At 51.9% G+C, this 12,890-nt stretch overlaps 1 protein-coding gene across 1 annotated transcript in view; it reads left to right on the top strand.

Moving 5' to 3' along the window:
- The window catches only part of LOC142243741 (5-oxoprolinase-like), a 56,744-nt gene that overhangs the window by 31,235 nt on the left and 12,619 nt on the right, over positions 1 to 12,890 (top strand). The gene's annotated exons all lie outside the window — the stretch shown is intronic.

Below are 12,890 nucleotides of genomic sequence, written 5' to 3'. Positions count from 1 at the left end.
GGGTGCGTCTTATGGTCTGAATGTGGCTGCGGGGAATGGGGGTTCTGCGGTGGAGAGGGTCATCGGGGGCATGAGCAGGCTGTAGCAGCCTGCCGTGGCCACGTGGACCCGCTCATTTAATATGCACGCCCATCCCCCGCCCATCATCCCTCAGCACTGAAGCAGGCACTGACAGGTGGACGGAATGATGGGCGGGGGATAAACAGCCGGCCCGCATGATCACCCCTGGCAACTACGGCCTGGAGTGATCATGTGCGGCTGTATTCACTGCTCCCCGCGCATCATCATTAGCGCGGGGAGCAGTGAATCAGTGTACAGTACTCACCGTTCCCCTGCAGCATCGCTCGTCCTCCCGTCTGTGTGAGCGGCAGCGCCGCTGAGTGGAGCTGTCCCCGTTACCCTGCTGCATCGCGATCATCTCCTGTGTCTGTGCCGCCGGCTGGGTGGAGACTAGCGGCGCGCACAGCGATAACGTCATCGCTGTGCGCACGTGTCCACACGCAGCCGCCAGCACAGACACAGGAGATGATCGCGATGCAGCAGGGTAACGGGGATGGCTCCACTCAGCGGCGCTGCTGCTGACACAGACGGGAGGACGAGCGATGCTGCAGGGAGTGAGGTAAGGTGAGGAGAGTATGAACGTTTATTTTTTTTATGTGCCACAGGATGCGGCCATACACCAGGATGGGGGTATATTATGAGCAGGATGGGGTCATATGAGCAGGATGGGGTCACATGAGCAGGATGGGGGCATATCAGCAGGATGGGGGTGAGTCGCCCATCAGGGTTTTCGGTAGGGGAATACTCCGGCGCCGGGACTACGGATACTTTACTCTCGATGGAGTTATCACAGGTAGTCGGTCCCGGCTTCGTGCCCTGGGCGCTCACTCTGCGGCTAGGGAATGGGGTACGGGGATGATTTTGGGGATATACGTGACGCCACCTGTGGTGTCTGGTAAGTAGGATATACCAGCGCTGCCCGCGGCCAACCTCTGAGGCGATGGTGACGGCAGCTTAAGATCTCTCAGCTCCCCACAGGTGGAGCTACTTTACCTCAGGGTGGAGGGTCGCTGACCAGGAGGGAAGCGACCGAGCGGTGATGGCTGCTGTGAGGTAAATCCTGGGATATGAAGAGGAATTATGACTAGAAGTCATAATTGCTCTCATCACTCCCTGGCAGTGCCCCCCTCCCTTCTTGTGCTCAAATGTCCAGCATCTGTGAAGGTGTCACATCCCACTTACACCTCCAACAGCCATCTCCTCTGATATGGAGATGAGATGATGTGCGGACAATGGACACAGGATGGCTCCCTGCCGTCACCCTGTAACAAGAGTTGTATCTCATTAGCAAGGCTTGGAAGTAGCCAGACAGAACGACTCCAGTAAAAAATGGTTCATATCTCGCAAGCCATATCTCCGATAAATATGGCAACCATAAAAATGGTGTTTGCGCAGGCGGACGATGCTGGCACACCTTTTTTATGGAAGGGGGAGCTTGGGAAATACCCCAGGCGTGATATCAGCCATATGGGAACTCGTAGACAGGTCATGAGTCCCCTCGTTCTGTAGCTAAATTCATAACTGTCACAATGAGAGCATTGGCGTCCGCCTACGACGCTCCCAGGCAAAGTTATGGCCCATATTCCATGTTGTGAATTTGTCCATAACTCCAGCCAGGGGTGGAGCAGTGCTCCCTCTGAGGTCACTAAGGTAGGAGGGGACCTGGATTTGCCCAGGTTGATAACCCTGCTTCGGCCATTTTCCAAGGTTCTTTTCGCTGGGGGCACGTGCAGGAAACATCTGTGGGAAGAATCCTAGAAACCTGGGTACAGCGCCCCCCTGTGGCCAGACACACAAGGTAACTGATGTAATTGTATACCTGTTTGTAACCCATGCTTTATCTGTAACTGTACTCTGACATAACTGTATATTCTGTAGATTCCCTATTGTATATATTGTAGTTTCTAGTGTGCTTTAGGCGATTAAATTATATAATTAATCTTGGGCTGTTCTGTTATCTCGATCTTGAATCCCACGTCTGTGTGTTCGGCTAATAGTTACCGTGAAGCGGTTGGTGGCAGCGAGTTGTGCCAAGGATTATTGTGGGGAGGCCAGTGAGATTCGGGAAGATATTATATATTCCGCCCGCGGAGGTCGGGGGAATATATACCTTACTCTCACCGGGGACCCTTCAATAATCGGCATAAGTAGTATAGCGGCCTCCTTGCTTATTGTCGGGCAATTCCATAATTGGCCTGACTATAAGAGGGGCGCTAGAGAGCGCGTCACGTGCTCTGTCTGTCGGTCGGGAGGTATAAAGTAGGGGTGACCCCCACTTGTTACCCCCCGATTGTGACGTACTGGTAGCCAGCGCGGGGGATTTCTGAGTGACCCCCCCGGTGGTTTGTGACATATTGGTGGCAAGCGGTGGGATCGAGATAATAGTGTGTGTGAGTGTGAGACCCATACTCCCAGACACTAAAGACTGCCTGCAGCAGCTGTGGCTGCTGGGGTCTTCAGACTAGCTCAACACTAGAGTGTCAGAGTGCAGATACTGTAAGGTGTGTGGAGGCATCAGGTGTCAGTTCTGTGTCAGTGACCAAAAGTCTGCAAGAATGGCTGAGAGCACCAGGAGCAAAGCCAAAGGAATGGCCGATGCTAAGGCCAGAGACGATGAGAAGGTTGTCCACGAGTCCTCCAGGAGCTCGACGCCAGAAAACAGCTCTGCAGAGGACATTGCACAACCGGGCACTGCTGGACAAGATGAGGAGCAGCTCGCCCAAGGGTCCTCAACGAGCCAGATGCCAGCCCTCCGCTCTGCAATGGACAGTGAATCACCAGGCTCCGCAGCGGGCCGCAGATCACCACGTGCCATTCCACCGAGCCTGGGAGGCTCGGATAGCCTTCTTCAAATGGCTATGGCCCTACGCCAGGCTGGAGACCGGGAGGGCTACAAGGAACTCATGGCCGAGCGTGAGCGGCAAGCAGCGCGTGAAGAGCGCCAGGCAGAGCGTAACTACCAGCTGCAGCTAGCTCAGCTCCGGCCCTCATCAGCCACCCGTGACCTTCCAGACACCAAACTTCCAAAGGTCCGTGTTGAGGACTTCCCAGTGCTGGAGAAGGATGGAGACTTGGACTCTTTCTTGACTGCTTTTGAACGGACTTGCTTGCAGCATCATCTGAACAAGGACCAGTGGGCCAAATACCTGACCCCCCGTTTAAGGGGTAAGGCCCTGGATGTCCTTGGGGACTTGCCTGCTGAGGCAGATCAGGGCTACGACACCATCAAGCGGGCCCTGATCCAACAGTACAACCTCACTCCAGAGTCCTACCGCAAGAAGTTCCGGAGCCTACAGAAGGGACCAAAGGACTCCTGGGCTGACCACCGGCGGGCACTTGCCCGAGCTGCCGACCACTGGACCCAAGGCCTGCAGCTTTCCACCGGACCGGAGATCCTGGACTTGTTCATCACGGAGCAACTCTTGTGGAACTGCCCTGAGGATCTCCGCCAGTTCATCCGAGACCAGAAGCCAAAGGGATCCACGGCTACAGCTGCCCTGGCAGATGACTACACCAACAATCGGGCTCCTGAAGCCAGGAGAGCAGCCACCAGCAGCACCTGGAGAGGGGGTAAGATGAACTCTGCGACTGCCCCACCTGCCCCTAGACTGCAGGGGGTGTCCCCCTCAACTCCCCTCTCCAGGCCCGTGGCAGAGCCAAGACGGTGCCACCAGTGCAACCTACCTGGACACTTCAAGGCCATGTGCCCTCAGCGTCCCAAGGCCCCGGCTCCGTCCCCGTCCCAAGGGCCGCCCAAGGTGTATTGTGTGGGTGGGGGTGGTGGTAGGTCCCTGGACAGCTTCCAACCTGTCACCGTCGGCCAGTCTGTGACCATAGGACTGCGAGACAGCGCCTCGGAGGTGACTCTGGTGCGGCCTGAGATGGTGTCCCCCCAAGACTTGATCCCTGGAAAAACCCTCGCTGTCTCCGGGATTGGAGGCATTGACCCGGCGCTGCCTGTTGCTGACATTTATGTGGACTGGGGCGCAGGGCGAGGGGTGAGGGAGGTGGGGGTAACTGATCGGATCCCTGCAAACGTGCTACTTGGGACAGATTTGGGGCAAATAACCTCCCAGTTTGGCCCCGCCCCAAAGGCTGAACCTTCAGCCAGTGCTGACATGACTCCTGACAATGTTAATGTGTTATCTATGAATGATGTAAGGGAGGAGGGAGTGAACTCTGATATTTCTGCTTGCACAGACACCATAGACACACACACAGCTGCAGCTGTGACAGGGGAGGGGGTCAGAGAAAGGTGTGACAATGCCTCTACAAGTAACCAGCCTGTGAGCTGGGATCTGTTGCCCTCTGCAGGGATAAGCAGAGAGCAGGGTGCTGCAGGGGGAGGACCAGTGTGTGGGGTGGGGGCTACCACAGCAAATGTGGGGTCCCCAGAGATTTCACACCGGGGTTCTGTTGCTGCAGGAGGGGAACAGGCAGGTGAGATTGGGGCCGGTCCAGGAGCGGAAGTGCTCCCAGGTAAGATCTCGGTGCATGGTTCCCCCACAACCGGGGTGTCAGGAAGCCAGGTAGGTCTGCCTGAACCGGCGACTTGGTCAGGAACGGAGGAGGAGCAGGCACGACCCACGGTCGCAGCGGCTGTGGCCGCTGTCACCCGCAGTGGGAGTGCTGGAAGCCAAGGGGCCTCCCGGAGGTCCGATAGCTCTTCCCCTTCTGACCAAGTGGCAGCCGAGTCAGGTGGAGGCCAGGACACAGGTCCCGGGGTACTGACTGAAGATGTGACAGTCTCGTCGATTCTGGCCACATCTAGTCAGGAGTTTCAGGCAGCGTTAGAAGCTGACGACAGCCTGAAAGCTCTAAAGGAGCAGGCGGCACAGCCTCCCTCGGACTCGGACCCGGAGCGAGTGGTCTGGGACCAAGGACGGCTGTACCGGGCCACGGTCCAGCAGGGTTCACCGGAGGCGTGGCCCAGGGACCGACAGTTGGTGGTACCCTATCCGTTCCGGACGGAGTTGTTGCGGATCGCACATGAGATTCCGATGGCCGGACACCTAGGGATCGCTAAGACCAAGGCCAGGTTAAACCAGCATTTCTACTGGCCAAAAATGGGGGCCGATGTGGCTGCCTACTGCCGTTCGTGTGAAACCTGTCAGAGAGTGGGGAAGGCGGGGCCACGCCCCAAAGCCCCACTGGTATCTCTGCCCATCATCGATGAGCCTTTCAGGAGGGTGGCTGTGGATAGGGTCGGCCCGCTGGCCATCCCCAGCAGCTCCGGGAAACGCTTCATACTGACGGTAGTGGACTATGCCACCCGGTACCCAGAAGCAGTGGCCTTGTCGTCCATTCGGGCTGACAAGGTGGCCACCGCATTGCTGGAGATTTTCTCCCGAGTGGGTTTTCCCCAGGAAATGCTCACCGACCGGGGGACCCAATTCATGTCCCAGCTGATGGAGACCCTCTGTAAGCAAGTCCAGGTGCGACATCTGGTGGCCAGCCCGTACCATCCACAGACTAATGGCCTGTGCGAGCGGTTCAATGGCACCTTAAAGCAGATGCTTAAGATGTTGGTCGACTCCCATGGGCGTGACTGGGAGCGGTATCTCCCACACCTGTTATTTGCTTACCGGGAGGTTCCACAGGCCTCAACAGGATTCTCACCGTTTGAGCTCCTGTACGGGCGACGTGTGCGGGGCCCCCTGGCTCTGGTGAAAGAGGCTTGGGAAGGGGATTTGGCCACCCCTGGAGTGTCGGTTATCGAGTATGTCATGCGCTTCCGGGACAAAATGCAGGCCTTGACGCAACTGGTACACGACAATATGGCTCAAGCCCAGGCCGATCAGAAGCGTTGGTACGACCAGAACGCTTGTGAGAGGACCTACCAAGTGGGTCAAAAGGTGTGGGTACTGGTCCCCGTACCACAGGACAAGCTTCAGGCAGCCTGGGAAGGCCCATACCTCGTGTACCAGCAGCTCAACCCTGTAACGTACCTGGTCACCCTGGACCCCGCCCGTGGAAGGCGGAAGCCCTTCCATGTGAACATGATGAAGGCACATCATGAGCGGGAGGCATGTGCGCTCCCCGTGTGCAACCTGCCCGAGGAGGGAGAAGCGGAAACCCTCTTGGATATGCTAGCCCAGGTTAGGGCAGGCGGATCCATTGAGGATGTGGAGGTTGGCCACCAGCTCTTGGAGGACCAATGGTCCCAGCTGTGGGCCACCCTACACCCCTTCCGGGGGTTGTTTACCAACCAGCCCGGAAGGACTGACTTGGCTGTCCATCACGTGGACACTGGGGATCATCCCCCGATGCGGCGTTCAGCATATCGGGTCTCCCTGGAGGTGCAGCAACACATGCGCCAGGAGATTGACGAGATGCTGGAGCTGGGGGTGATCCAGGCATCCAACAGCGCTTGGGCCTCGCCTGTAGTCCTCGTCCCTAAGAAGGACCGAACCACTCGGTTCTGCGTGGACTACAGGGGGCTCAATGCTGTCACGGTCGCCGATGCGTACCCAATGCCACGCATCGATGACCTGCTCGATCAGTTGGCCGGGGCTCAGTACCTGACCATCATGGACCTGAGCCGGGGATATTGGCAGATCCCCCTGACTCGCAAGGCCAGGGAACGCTCTGCCTTTATTACCCCATTTGGACTGTACGAGTCCACGGTGATGCCATTCGGGATGAGGAATGCCCCTGCCACTTTCCAGCGGATGGTCAACACCCTGCTCAAGGGACTTGAAGGGTACGCGGCCGCGTACCTGGATGACATTGCCGTCTTCAGTCCCACCTGGGAGGACCACCTAGAGCATCTAGCACAGGTGCTCAGGCGGATCCACCGGGCAGGTTTGACCATCAAGCCGGGAAAGTGTCAGCTGGCCATGAGCGAGGTCCAGTACCTCGGTCACCGGGTAGGTGGGGGAACGCTGAAGCCCGAGCCTGAGAAAGTGGAGGCCATCGCATCCTGGCCCACCCCCAGGACCAAGAAGCAGGTGATGTCCTTCTTGGGGACCGCTGGGTACTATAGGAGGTTTGTTCCATGCTATAGTAGCCTGGCAAAGCCCTTGACGGACCTCACCAAGAAGAAGCTGCCCTCTGCAGTCGATTGGACAGTGGACTGCGAGACAGCCTTCCGGGCCCTAAAGGACGCCCTGTCCAGCCCGCCCGTGCTACAGGCAGCCGACTTCACGCGGCCGTTTGTAGTACAGACCGACGCCAGTGACTTCGGCCTCGGTGCGGTGCTCAGCCAGGTGGACTCTGCGAGCCAAGAGCACCCAGTCTTGTACCTGAGCAGGAAGCTGTTACCAAGGGAAGTGGCCTATTCTACAATGGAGAAGGAGTGCCTGGCCATAGTGTGGGCCCTGCAGCGTCTGCAACCCTATCTATACGGGCGCCACTTCATCGTGGAGACGGACCACAATCCCCTCAGCTGGTTGCACACCGTCTCTGGGACGAATGGGCGATTGTTGCGATGGAGCCTTGCGCTCCAGCACTACGACTTCACCATTCGCCACAAAAGGGGCCGTGACCACGGTAACGCAGACGGGCTGTCCCGACAAGGAGAGGTCGCGGACGGGCGCACGGGGGAACACCGGAGTGTGCTGCCCCCTAGCGCCCTCAAAAGGGGGGAGGTGTGAGGTAAATCCTGGGATATGAAGAGGAATTATGACTAGAAGTCATAATTGCTCTCATCACTCCCTGGCAGTGCCCCCCTCCCTTCTTGTGCTCAAATGTCCAGCATCTGTGAAGGTGTCACATCCCACTTACACCTCCAACAGCCATCTCCTCTGATATGGAGATGAGATGATGTGCGGACAATGGACACAGGATGGCTCCCTGCCGTCACCCTGTAACAAGAGTTGTATCTCATTAGCAAGGCTTGGAAGTAGCCAGACAGAACGACTCCAGTAAAAAATGGTTCATATCTCGCAAGCCATATCTCCGATAAATATGGCAACCATAAAAATGGTGTTTGCGCAGGCGGACGATGCTGGCACACCTTTTTTATGGAAGGGGGAGCTTGGGAAATACCCCAGGCGTGATATCAGCCATATGGGAACTCGTAGACAGGTCATGAGTCCCCTCGTTCTGTAGCTAAATTCATAACTGTCACAATGAGAGCATTGGCGTCCGCCTACGACGCTCCCAGGCAAAGTTATGGCCCATATTCCATGTTGTGAATTTGTCCATAACTCCAGCCAGGGGTGGAGCAGTGCTCCCTCTGAGGTCACTAAGGTAGGAGGGGACCTGGATTTGCCCAGGTTGATAACCCTGCTTCGGCCATTTTCCAAGGTTCTTTTCGCTGGGGGCACGTGCAGGAAACATCTGTGGGAAGAATCCTAGAAACCTGGGTACAGCGCCCCCCTGTGGCCAGACACACAAGGTAACTGATGTAATTGTATACCTGTTTGTAACCCATGCTTTATCTGTAACTGTACTCTGACATAACTGTATATTCTGTAGATTCCCTATTGTATATATTGTAGTTTCTAGTGTGCTTTAGGCGATTAAATTATATAATTAATCTTGGGCTGTTCTGTTATCTCGATCTTGAATCCCACGTCTGTGTGTTCGGCTAATAGTTACCGTGAAGCGGTTGGTGGCAGCGAGTTGTGCCAAGGATTATTGTGGGGAGGCCAGTGAGATTCGGGAAGATATTATATATTCCGCCCGCGGAGGTCGGGGGAATATATACCTTACTCTCACCGGGGACCCTTCAATAATCGGCATAAGTAGTATAGCGGCCTCCTTGCTTATTGTCGGGCAATTCCATAATTGGCCTGACTATAAGAGGGGCGCTAGAGAGCGCGTCACGTGCTCTGTCTGTCGGTCGGGAGGTATAAAGTAGGGGTGACCCCCACTTGTTACCCCCCGATTGTGACGTACTGGTAGCCAGCGCGGGGGATTTCTGAGTGACCCCCCCGGTGGTTTGTGACAGCTGCCTTCTTCTCTGAAGGGTCCTGTAGAACGGTGGAGAGATGACACACCGAGTCCACATCAGCTTAAACAAGTCTTTTCTACTAGCATCTGGTTTGTTTTGCACAGTTTACAGCAGAAACAGTTCTGTTACCAGAAGGTCAATGGTCACAAGTTTCGGAGGAGATTTGATGACAGAGTCTCTCTCTGAGGTAACCTTTCTTTGTCTCTTTCTCGGTCTCTGCTCTGAGGGCTCTGTGACTCCCTCTTTAACCCACTCGTTAGTGTCGTCACTGGTTTTCCCAGGGGTCTGATGCTGCACGATTTCTTTATCCCGCAACAGCGTCGTGAACTCGGCTTGGGGTTAGTAGTTAGACTCTTGATGAGTACCGGGACTCCTCTTATTTAGGATCCCAGGTTAACGGTCAATGGTTGTGGGGATAAACCTGACACACCTCCTCGGTCCCGTTATACTGGTGTCGAACTGAACTCTTCAGCCGGCTCTCTCCAGACCTAAAGCGTCCCCTTTGCATCTGGGTTACCCCTTTTCCAGTGTCTTTCTTTTCTTTTGGGGTACCCTCATTCAGGACGTCGGGCCTATGTAATTTCTAGCCCTTCTTTCTGTCATTAATTTACTCTCATCTCTTCTTGTCACTCCTTTCCGACTGACTGTTAATTGACCAACTGTCACTCAGTCGTCCTGTCAATCACGTCGCGTCTCACGCTCAGCTAGGCTCCACCCCCCTATGGACCTACTATATAAACAGTCCCAGGAATATGAAGGTAGGGGCTGCTGAGTCAATGTTACTCAATCTAATATAAGCCTCTGCATTTCCTCTCTCTTTCACCTGTGACCAAAGAGCACTGCACCTTGATGTTAAGGTGCTGTATACCCCTGTAGCGCCTTCCCACAGGGGCGCCACAGGGGCATATGAGCAGGATGGGGGCATATGAGCAAGATGGGAGTATATGAGCAGGATGGGAGTATATGAGCAGGATGGGGGTATATTATGAGCAGGATTGGGGTATATTATGAGCAGGATGGGGGTATATGAGCAGGATAGGGGTATATTATGAGCAGGATGGGGGTATATGAGCAGGATGGGGGTATATAGCAGGATTGGGCCATATGCCATGATGTGTTATATAGCAGGATGCGGCCATATGCCAGTATATAGCAGGATGCGGCCATATGGCAGGATGACGGTATATATGGATATAGATGATGGACATATACTGTATATACAAGGCAGGAGGATCATTACCAGGATGCGGCACCTTAATAGAGAATTTGGGGACATTACCCCCATAACAGTGTCAGCAGCAGATCCTCGCCCCATAACAGTGTGCCATGACCACATTTTTTGCTTAAAATTTTATTTTCCTATTTTCCTCCTCTAAAACCAGGGTGCGTCTTATAGTCCGGTGCGTCTTATAGTCCGAAAAATACGGTATTTTCCAACAAAAAAAAAACAACAGTTCAGTTTTTTTATGTAAAATGATAAATAAGTCACACGGTGCAAAATTTACTGTTTCCAATTGTCACAGGTATAGTTGACATGTCTTTTGCATAAATATTTTTCACATCTGTAACATACCACATTTGATTTGCGATTGCTTGATGTTGGACAGAAGTCACATCGTTTCCGTTTTAGGCTGGTTGCGTTGCTGGTGGCGTCCGTGGGTATTGTAGCAGTGGTGGTGGAAGCTGTTGGTTCACTTTCTTTATCTTGCTGTTGGATCCTGTGGACAATGGCTGCCGCTCTATCAGCTCTCGGTGTTACCTTTCGTTCTTCAATATATGGGCTAACCAGTGATTTTCCCAACTCCTCTATAAAAAGTCTTCTCTTATATAGTTTATTTTTGTTCCAATTTGGGTCTATTTCCTTCCATAGCACGAATACATTGTATGCTGACACATCAAGCATATTGTAAAAAAATCACCATTGGCCACCGATTTGTTTTGCGCTTACAGGTGTAAGTGCCTATCAGTTGATCTAGAGTATCAACAGCCCCTTTTGTAGCATTATATTCTAAAATGATGTCCGGTTTTCTGTCATCTCTATTACTGATTTCACTATCATGATGCATTGTGCTCATCAGAATTACCTTCTTGTGTTTCTTTGGGACGTAAGAAACTACTGTGGTATCCTTAGTAAAATAAAAGATAGAACTATAAATGTCTCTCTTACTGAGAATACCTTGCGGCAGTTCTGGCTTATTTTTTCTAATAGTACCCAACATGGTCATTTTTCTTTTCATCAACATCTGCCCTAATTGATATGATTAACAACCTCATGTCCTATTAGTTACCTACTAGCACTCCAAGATACATGATTTATACACATTTATTGGACATCCCTAGATGACCAAATTAAGGAGTAACGCCATTTTTCAATAAAATCAATCTTTATTTAAACATATTTTTTTTTTAAAATATTTTAGCAAAAAAGGTACCGTATAAAAGAGAGGCACGGACAGGCACATAATTAGATCCCTATATTAGTAACTGGGATATTTACACCCAGGCAGGTAAATGTATATCTGATTACAGCCAAAAACCAAATATTAAATGAATCTAGTGATTATACCAATTATTAATACCAGTGTACCATATTCATTGCTGCACAAATCTCCACATATATAATTTAAGACAAGTATCATATGCCATATGGACCAAGAGCAGACTCTGCGGTTCCACCTGCGTTTTTTCATCTGCAGTGCATAGATTTTTTCATCTGCAGTGCATAGATTTTTTCATGCAGGGTTCCTCCATGAATAATCTGTACTCATGCGAATAAATAAATAAAAGAGTATGGAGGTTCCCTAAGCACGAATCAATTCCATTGAATGCAGTATAAATTAATGAAAGCACAAGGTGGTGTCAGCAGAGCCTGCTCAGGCTCACAGATTACATAGAATTCATGACACTTAGAAACATACAATGTGCAGCAATAAACCATCTATGATAACGACCGCACAAACCATGCAAGTCCAAAAATCAACTAGAGATTAGTGTAATTAGGCTGACAAAATACATGATAATATCATAATATTACATCACCTGACTGGGAAGTATCCTGCCGTGACCCTCGCACTCCGACACGTGTTTCACAAACAGCTTTCTCAAGGAGCGTGTCAGAGGTGAGGGGCGAGCAGATTATAAACATCAGATAACCAATAAGAGGTGCCAAAACCTGATTGCATTCAAACGTCACACCAGGAAACAGACTAATCCCATTAGCGGCGCATGACTGCAGTTGCTACGGACGCTTGAAAAGAGACCTCCCACGGATCGCGATCACGTGACCGTGACGTCATGACCCACACGGTGGTGAGTCATGGCAACCACAGCACGCTATCTGACGCGATGTGTGACGGTCAGTCGGCAGCAGTAGGAGTCATGCGCACTGGGTAATCTGTGATACTTAGAAAATAATACACACAACAGGACAGGAAGATTTCGATCATTCAAAAAACTTATTGTCAGAAAAACTATGCAATCGACTGCAAAAAGGCACATCATTAAATAGAAGGGAACCATATTATTATGCAAAGATATATAATTTTACAAAAAACACCCCATTATAACATACAATCAATATGATAGAGACCTATACAGTCAAGGGCACGTCTTTACATAGGAGGAGATCATATTATTATACAGTCATAAATGGATTTACAAATTCTAGAGAAAACACCCCATTATAACATACAGTCAATACAAAATAATTAAAGAGAACACTACTCCATAACACTTGTTCATATAATATATAATGATCCTGTCGGACGACTTGAAAGAGTAGCTCCTTCCCCTAGACATCAACGGTCATCACACGAAACCTTCCCAGGACATGTAGAAACAGCACACTCCATTGGTGAAATTAACCCGAATATATGGTGACCTAAATGAACTAAAAAAATAAACGATTAAAATAATAAAAAACAAAACCCAC

This window comes from Anomaloglossus baeobatrachus, chromosome 6, assembly GCF_048569485.1.
Source record: "Anomaloglossus baeobatrachus isolate aAnoBae1 chromosome 6, aAnoBae1.hap1, whole genome shotgun sequence".
Taxonomy (NCBI): domain Eukaryota; kingdom Metazoa; phylum Chordata; class Amphibia; order Anura; family Aromobatidae; genus Anomaloglossus; species Anomaloglossus baeobatrachus.
This window is presented reverse-complemented; position numbering and strand designations above follow the sequence as displayed.